This window comes from Aplysia californica, unplaced genomic scaffold (assembly GCF_000002075.1).
Source record: "Aplysia californica isolate F4 #8 unplaced genomic scaffold, AplCal3.0 scaffold00170, whole genome shotgun sequence".
NCBI lineage: Eukaryota > Metazoa > Mollusca > Gastropoda > Aplysiida > Aplysiidae > Aplysia > Aplysia californica.
In genome coordinates, this window is record NW_004797440.1 from 55,731 (window position 1) to 62,099 (window position 6,369).

Below are 6,369 nucleotides of genomic sequence, written 5' to 3' on the forward strand. Positions count from 1 at the left end.
CTTATAAGATCAGGGGTGTAGCTGAAAGACAGCACTATGAAGGAGCCAAGGAACAGAAGTAGGAAGGCTGCGGAAAGAGTCAGGAGCCAAGAGAATGTGGAAAAGGGGATGGGAGGGGCAGAAAGTGGAGACGAAAGCATTTGATTGAACATGGTTAGAGAGCAGGAATGGTGAAGGAGAAATTTTTTTAGAAGAAAATCTTCTGCCGCTGTCAGGTTCTGAACCTGGGACCTATTGAATGAGAGGCGAACACCGTAACCTCTAGAACATGAGAGCCCCCTCCTGCAGACATCAATGGATTCAAAATGCAGAGGAGATGAAACCTGGAAGATGTAGGGAATCGTGTGATTCAACAGCCCTTTTCGTGTGGTCAGGTTATTTGAGGGACAGAGCCTCTGATTTTAAACCCAGCTTGGAATGGGACCCAAAAAAATTCTAACTGAAAAATTTACAAAACTCATTAAACAACCTATTGAAAAGCAATTATCTTTAAATCCTACTATGTAACATAGTCAACAGAGAAAAAATGTAGATCTTGGTGTAGACAGACTAAATATTCTTTTTAATTGGAGAGACTTGCATGCACACTGGATTAATTAAAGATCTATATAGCATTAGAATACACATCTCTAGCACAACCGAAACACTTACTGGCACTTTGCTTGGAAATTTCTGTCGAATTCCCTCAACTTCATCTTTTCTTACAGCTGTGAACAAAAATTAAATAAATGAAGTAAATAAAAAGCACAGAAAAAGGATTTCTAAATCTCAATATAATATTACTCTACACACTCACAGGTGACCAGGTGATCACAGCATTAATTACACATCCCTCTAAAACTGAAGTCAACCACCTTTGTATCATTATTGCTGCTATAACAATATATTATAATAAGAATTTTACCCTTTTCCCTCGACCCCAAGTTTTCTCTTTTCTTTGAGGAGAACAAAATGAAAAAAAAAGAAAAAAAAAAGACAAACAGACATGGTAAGTGCAACATTAGGGTAATGTGTAAATTTAAAGGGGGGGGGGGGGGAGTAAATGATAATCATAGTGTTATGGCCAAAGGGAGTTTGTTTTTAGTTTTAGTAGAGGTTTTACAGCGCTCACAACTGCCTAAGGTCATATGAACGCCAAGGGGTGGATGTCAACAGAGAAGTCCTTAGAGGGAATCAGACTTACTCTGCTCACCTCTCTAGCTTCAACAGTACAAAGTCTGCTTCGACTATCAAGGCACCCCGGAAATAGTGGGTCACAAGAGAGTGACAAACATACAAAAGAAAAAGAGGAAAATAGACGATAGTAAGGATGAGGAGAGAAAAAGCAGCAGTTCCCTGTTGCAATACCGGCGCAATTATAAGCATGACATTGATGAATCAGCCCATTTAAAATTTCACTGTGCAACAGAACATGGTAAAATCCCCGCTTTGGGAATGGCCTTCACAGACACTTCAGTCAGTAGCACTGCCCTGGGGGGGGGGGGGCAAAGGGAGTAGGTAAAGAGCAAACAAAACTCAGTGCACCAAAAACACATGCAAACCATAAGCTTTCAAAGTCTGTACATTGCTCTTGCCAGAATCTCAAAATAGGAAATGGGTCATCTGATTGTTAGAGCAGTAGATGAAAAAATACAGGCCAATAAAAAAAAAGGCCATTTTTAAAAAACGCTTATGGGGGGGGGGGGGGGAAGGGGGGGGGGTGTCACGGAGGTAAAATCTGAACCTGTCACATGAGACTCAGTTGACAGTATTATGTATTGAACTATTATATTAAAGCTATCTTGTCCTCAACCAGCTCCCCCCCCCCCCCCCCTCTTCCTGCCCCCTTTTCCGAACCCAAACCAGAAAAAGTGGACAATTGTTCAAACGTTATAATGAAAATTGTAAGCACTTCCATGCAGCAGACATTTCAGGACAAACTTTATATTAGAGACTGATTTCTTTCTAAACGTCCTACAACATATAGAAGAACTGAAGCAAAAAGGAGACAGTACAGGGACAGCTTTAGTTTTAGTTTTAGTAGAGGTTTTTCGGCGCTCGCAACTGCCTAAGTTCATATGAGCGCCAAGGGGTGGAAGTCAACAGAGAAGTCCTTAGAGGGAATCAGACTTACTCTGCTCACCTCTTTAGCTTAAACAGCACAAAGTCTGCTTAGACTATCAAGGCACCCGAGAAATAGCGGGTCACAAGAGTTTGACAAACATACAAAAGAAGTAGAGGAAAAATGACAATAGTAAGGATTAGAAAAGAAAAAGCAGCAGTTCCCTGTTGTAGATCAGGCACAGTTATGAGCGTGACATTGATGAATCAGCCCATTTACAATTCTACTGTGCTTTAACGAGAAACGTCCCCCCCTTTGGAAATGGCCAAAAGACACTTCAGTCAGTGGCACCGCCCCGGGGGGTGCAGTGACAGCAAAATGAAAAAGAAAACAACATTTTAATAAAGTATAAAGAGAGGAGGACTAAAATAAGTATGACAATGGAAGTAAGGGGGGAAGACATAATATAAAGTGTTGAGAAAAGCAACGACTTTATAATAAATGATTCATGTTTTACAATTGATTATGCTGAGTTTATAATATAATATAAAACTAATTCTACTCTACTTCATGTTCGCCAGACAGCAATAATATCTGTCAACTTCTTGAGAGTAGGCCCCTACATTGGCCTCATTTAGATACTCGCATTTTTCCACTTGACAGGCAATCCATTACACACCTCTCATCATCCCCACTTCTCACAAGGCCTTATCACACTCACATGAGAGGAAACAAGTCCAAGGCTAAATATGCTTTTTTTTCTTTCTCCGTTTAAGGTTCATTATCTACAGTCATGACAGACTTTGACTGTAAAAATATTTATTTACAAATGATAAAAAAGTTAAATACAAAGACAAATATCACACATTGGTGGTACAAGTACTCTACAGTCTTGAAAGTAATAAGAACAAAAAAGCCTTGTCAATTGTGCAAAGATATCTTTGTTAAAAAACAAAAACAAAGGTTTAAGTTGAGATTTTATATTTTACAAAACAAAATATATATATGTCATTCTGACCACAAGCTTCAAACACTAGTGAGAAAACTTTTTTAACTTTTAGAAATTCTTCACTTGTCTGATATCAGACAATCTTACCAGCACTTTCAGATCAACACTTGTGAAAAAAAAAGCAATTTTATGGCAAGCTTGTAATACTGACTGAGATAAAGAAATTACAAAACAATGACATGCATGAAACTTACATGTCAACAAACAATACTATAAAGCATTATTATGTGACCTTTCCCACACTATCTGATAGCCTGAATCTCAGTTCGGAAAACCATTTTCTAGAGGGCAGAAAGTTTAATTTGTTGCGGTGAGCAAAGGACACAACGAATATCAAAGGAAGAGAGGAACAGTTGGGTACAAATAGGCTAATCGTACGACAAAGTTTCCGTGTAAAACAACTTTACATCGCTTTACCAGCATTGCAGCTCCCCCTATTTAATAAGCCAACCATTGACTTTTAATCTTATTACATATAAACATAAAACCTGTACTCTGTCCAAATTACACATGAGTCAAAGGCTGAAACAGTAAGAATTTATATGTGTATAACTATATATTTTTATAATACTATAACTGTAAAAAAAAAAAAAGGCATGTCTGCAGATCAGAAGTAAGCCTACATCCCTGAGGGCCTTCATTCTAGAAGAAACTGGGTCAGGTGGCAATTTAAGGGACTATGAATTTCCCTGATAAGCCACACCTGTGTGTTTGTCTATTTTTCATTGCTGTAGCCGGTCCTCTGTCAAGCTAACGGCAAATCTGAGTTTGTCCCAGCTTTTTCTTTAAGTTCTTAAATGGAGTCATTTAAAATCTTCACATAGAGTTTTGAAGTTTAACCAAATATTAAATCAAGGTAAGAGGCCTGCCTTTTAAGTTACTATCCTCACATTCACTGTTCACAAGAGTCAAAACTTCAATACAATTATTATTAACCAACTTTAAGACACATTTTCATCAAAAGTACGGATAACATTATATGCAGTAAAGATTTCCCATTTTTATTGTTGAGAAATATGGCAGCAAATATACTATTGTTTGAGCAGCCACAAAAAGTCAAAACAAGTGTATGATGTGACAGCTGAGAGATTACCAGCACTGAACAAGGGAATACAATAGAATAGAAAATAAAAATAATGTGGAACAACCATCAGGCAATCTTGCCTTCCTTTGTCCACACATGTAACTCTTTATCTTCTCCTGTCATACTGTAATCTGACAGCTTATCAACTGACTTTTGTCAGCTGAACTTACACGGCCCTTTGCTGAATACCTAACGCCATTCGGAAATGAAAAAAATTGAAAGATTTTATATTATAAAAAGCACTGAGCACTTTTCTAGTGGAAATGCATTGTATTTTATATAAATTTCTACTCTTACAGTTTCAGTTCCGAGAACCATAGATCATAATGTCGTCCCTGCTTTAAAAAGTAGGCAACAATATGAGACTAATCCAGCCCTTCAACTTCAGTCAGAAATGACAGGATTTATCCTAGACTCTCTTCAAAAGACAGCTATTATAAGGTCTCTCACTATGAAATGTGCGCAGCACTGACAACATAAACAAAATTGGAATTTCTCAAATTGATGATTCACATTCTGGTCCGTTTTACCTTGAAATTGATCATCCTTCCCTAAATCTGACTTCTGAAAAATCCATACATATACTCACTCAGTCATCTTTTTCTTCTCATCTCTTCCCAAGTTTCCCCCTCCCCTTTTCACATTATTTACCATAAAAGGTTCCTATTCCTACTATTTCATTCAATTTTTTTCCCAAGGCACTTACTGACACTGACTAAACATTTTTCCTGTATCTTTACCATAAAAGGCAGTTACATTTTAAAATAACAATTAGAATATAGTCCACATTAACTAGAAAAACAACTTTTACATGGACATTATGCACTATGCACTATGTTTATGTAATTTCTTTTAAAATTACTCGACCAAAAAATAGGACATCACCATTTCACCAGTCAGCAGCCTGCAGTTTGACTGTTGACAATACCCAGTGACAATATTTCCCTTTTGTCTGCTACAAAATAAATTCATTACATTGCAGAAAAGGTGTACCCCCCTAAAAAAATAAAAAAAATAATAATAAACACTTTTTAAAAAATTAAAAAATTTTAATGCTACATCATAGACTTTACAAAACAGGCCTGTTAACAGAAACAATTAATGCAGAAACATTGTGTCTAAGGTCACGCTTCCCGAGGAAACTCTACAAACTTTGGTACTTTCCAGCAAGCTTTAAAATGTAACCACTTCTAATCTGATCTTTATCAAAAATGTTCAAATAGCAATACAATATAGATCTATCATAGAATCTATGATCTATGGCTCAGCGAAACTTACTCATGTAAAAATGAATTAATTTATTAATTATAAAATATGTAAAGCATCATACAACCATATAATGTATTTCAGAGTGGACAATTACAGAAAAACGTTGATCAAAGGCACAAAAAATGCAAATTGTGTACACTTTCCCTGCAGTCACCAGACTTTGGCTGCCATTTTCGCGCTAATTTTACTCCAACACCTGGTGAACCCTATACCTTCTTCAATCACAAACTCCACTTCTAATCTAGATAGATGGGTATTTTGCAAGGAGATTAAAAGTAATGGAGGATGCTCTGTGGGCGGCACAGCACGCCTGATAGGAGCCCTCTCTCGCGGCGGAACTGTGGTCTACCTGCGCTGAGCGAATGCCCGACTTACGCACTGAAATCTAGATAAGAAAAAAGGTTTTATTATGAGGTCCTTGAGATTAGGCAAGTCAATTAGTAAAAATGCCTTTCATCTGTGTTGTATTTAAGTGTAAGAACCGATATGATACTGCAGTGGACCGAAGTTTTCGCATTTAAGTTGTTTTCCTTTTAAAACATTTGAATGAAAGTGTTTTTATGCCCCCAGCAACACAATTTAGATCATTAACATTCATAAGAGGCTGGCGGTAGGGTGCTACCTGCCAAGGCCAACCCAGGCTGAAAGGGATACAATACCCCAGCAGAAAGACCGAGATACTCATTTTTTAAAAAGTATTCTTACTCTTATAATATATATATAATTATTATGTGTATATATATATATAATTATTATGTGTATATATATATATAATTATTATGTGTGTGTATGTATATACATATTATACATTTATATTGCTTTCCATTGTGTGTGCAAATTAGATGCTACTGTTGTCTAAATGTAGATATCTAGAGGCTCCATTAGAATAGGAAATCAATACTCAACAACAATAATGATGAATATTTTCTATGTTAAAGAAACACCAAACCACATCAGATGAGGGGA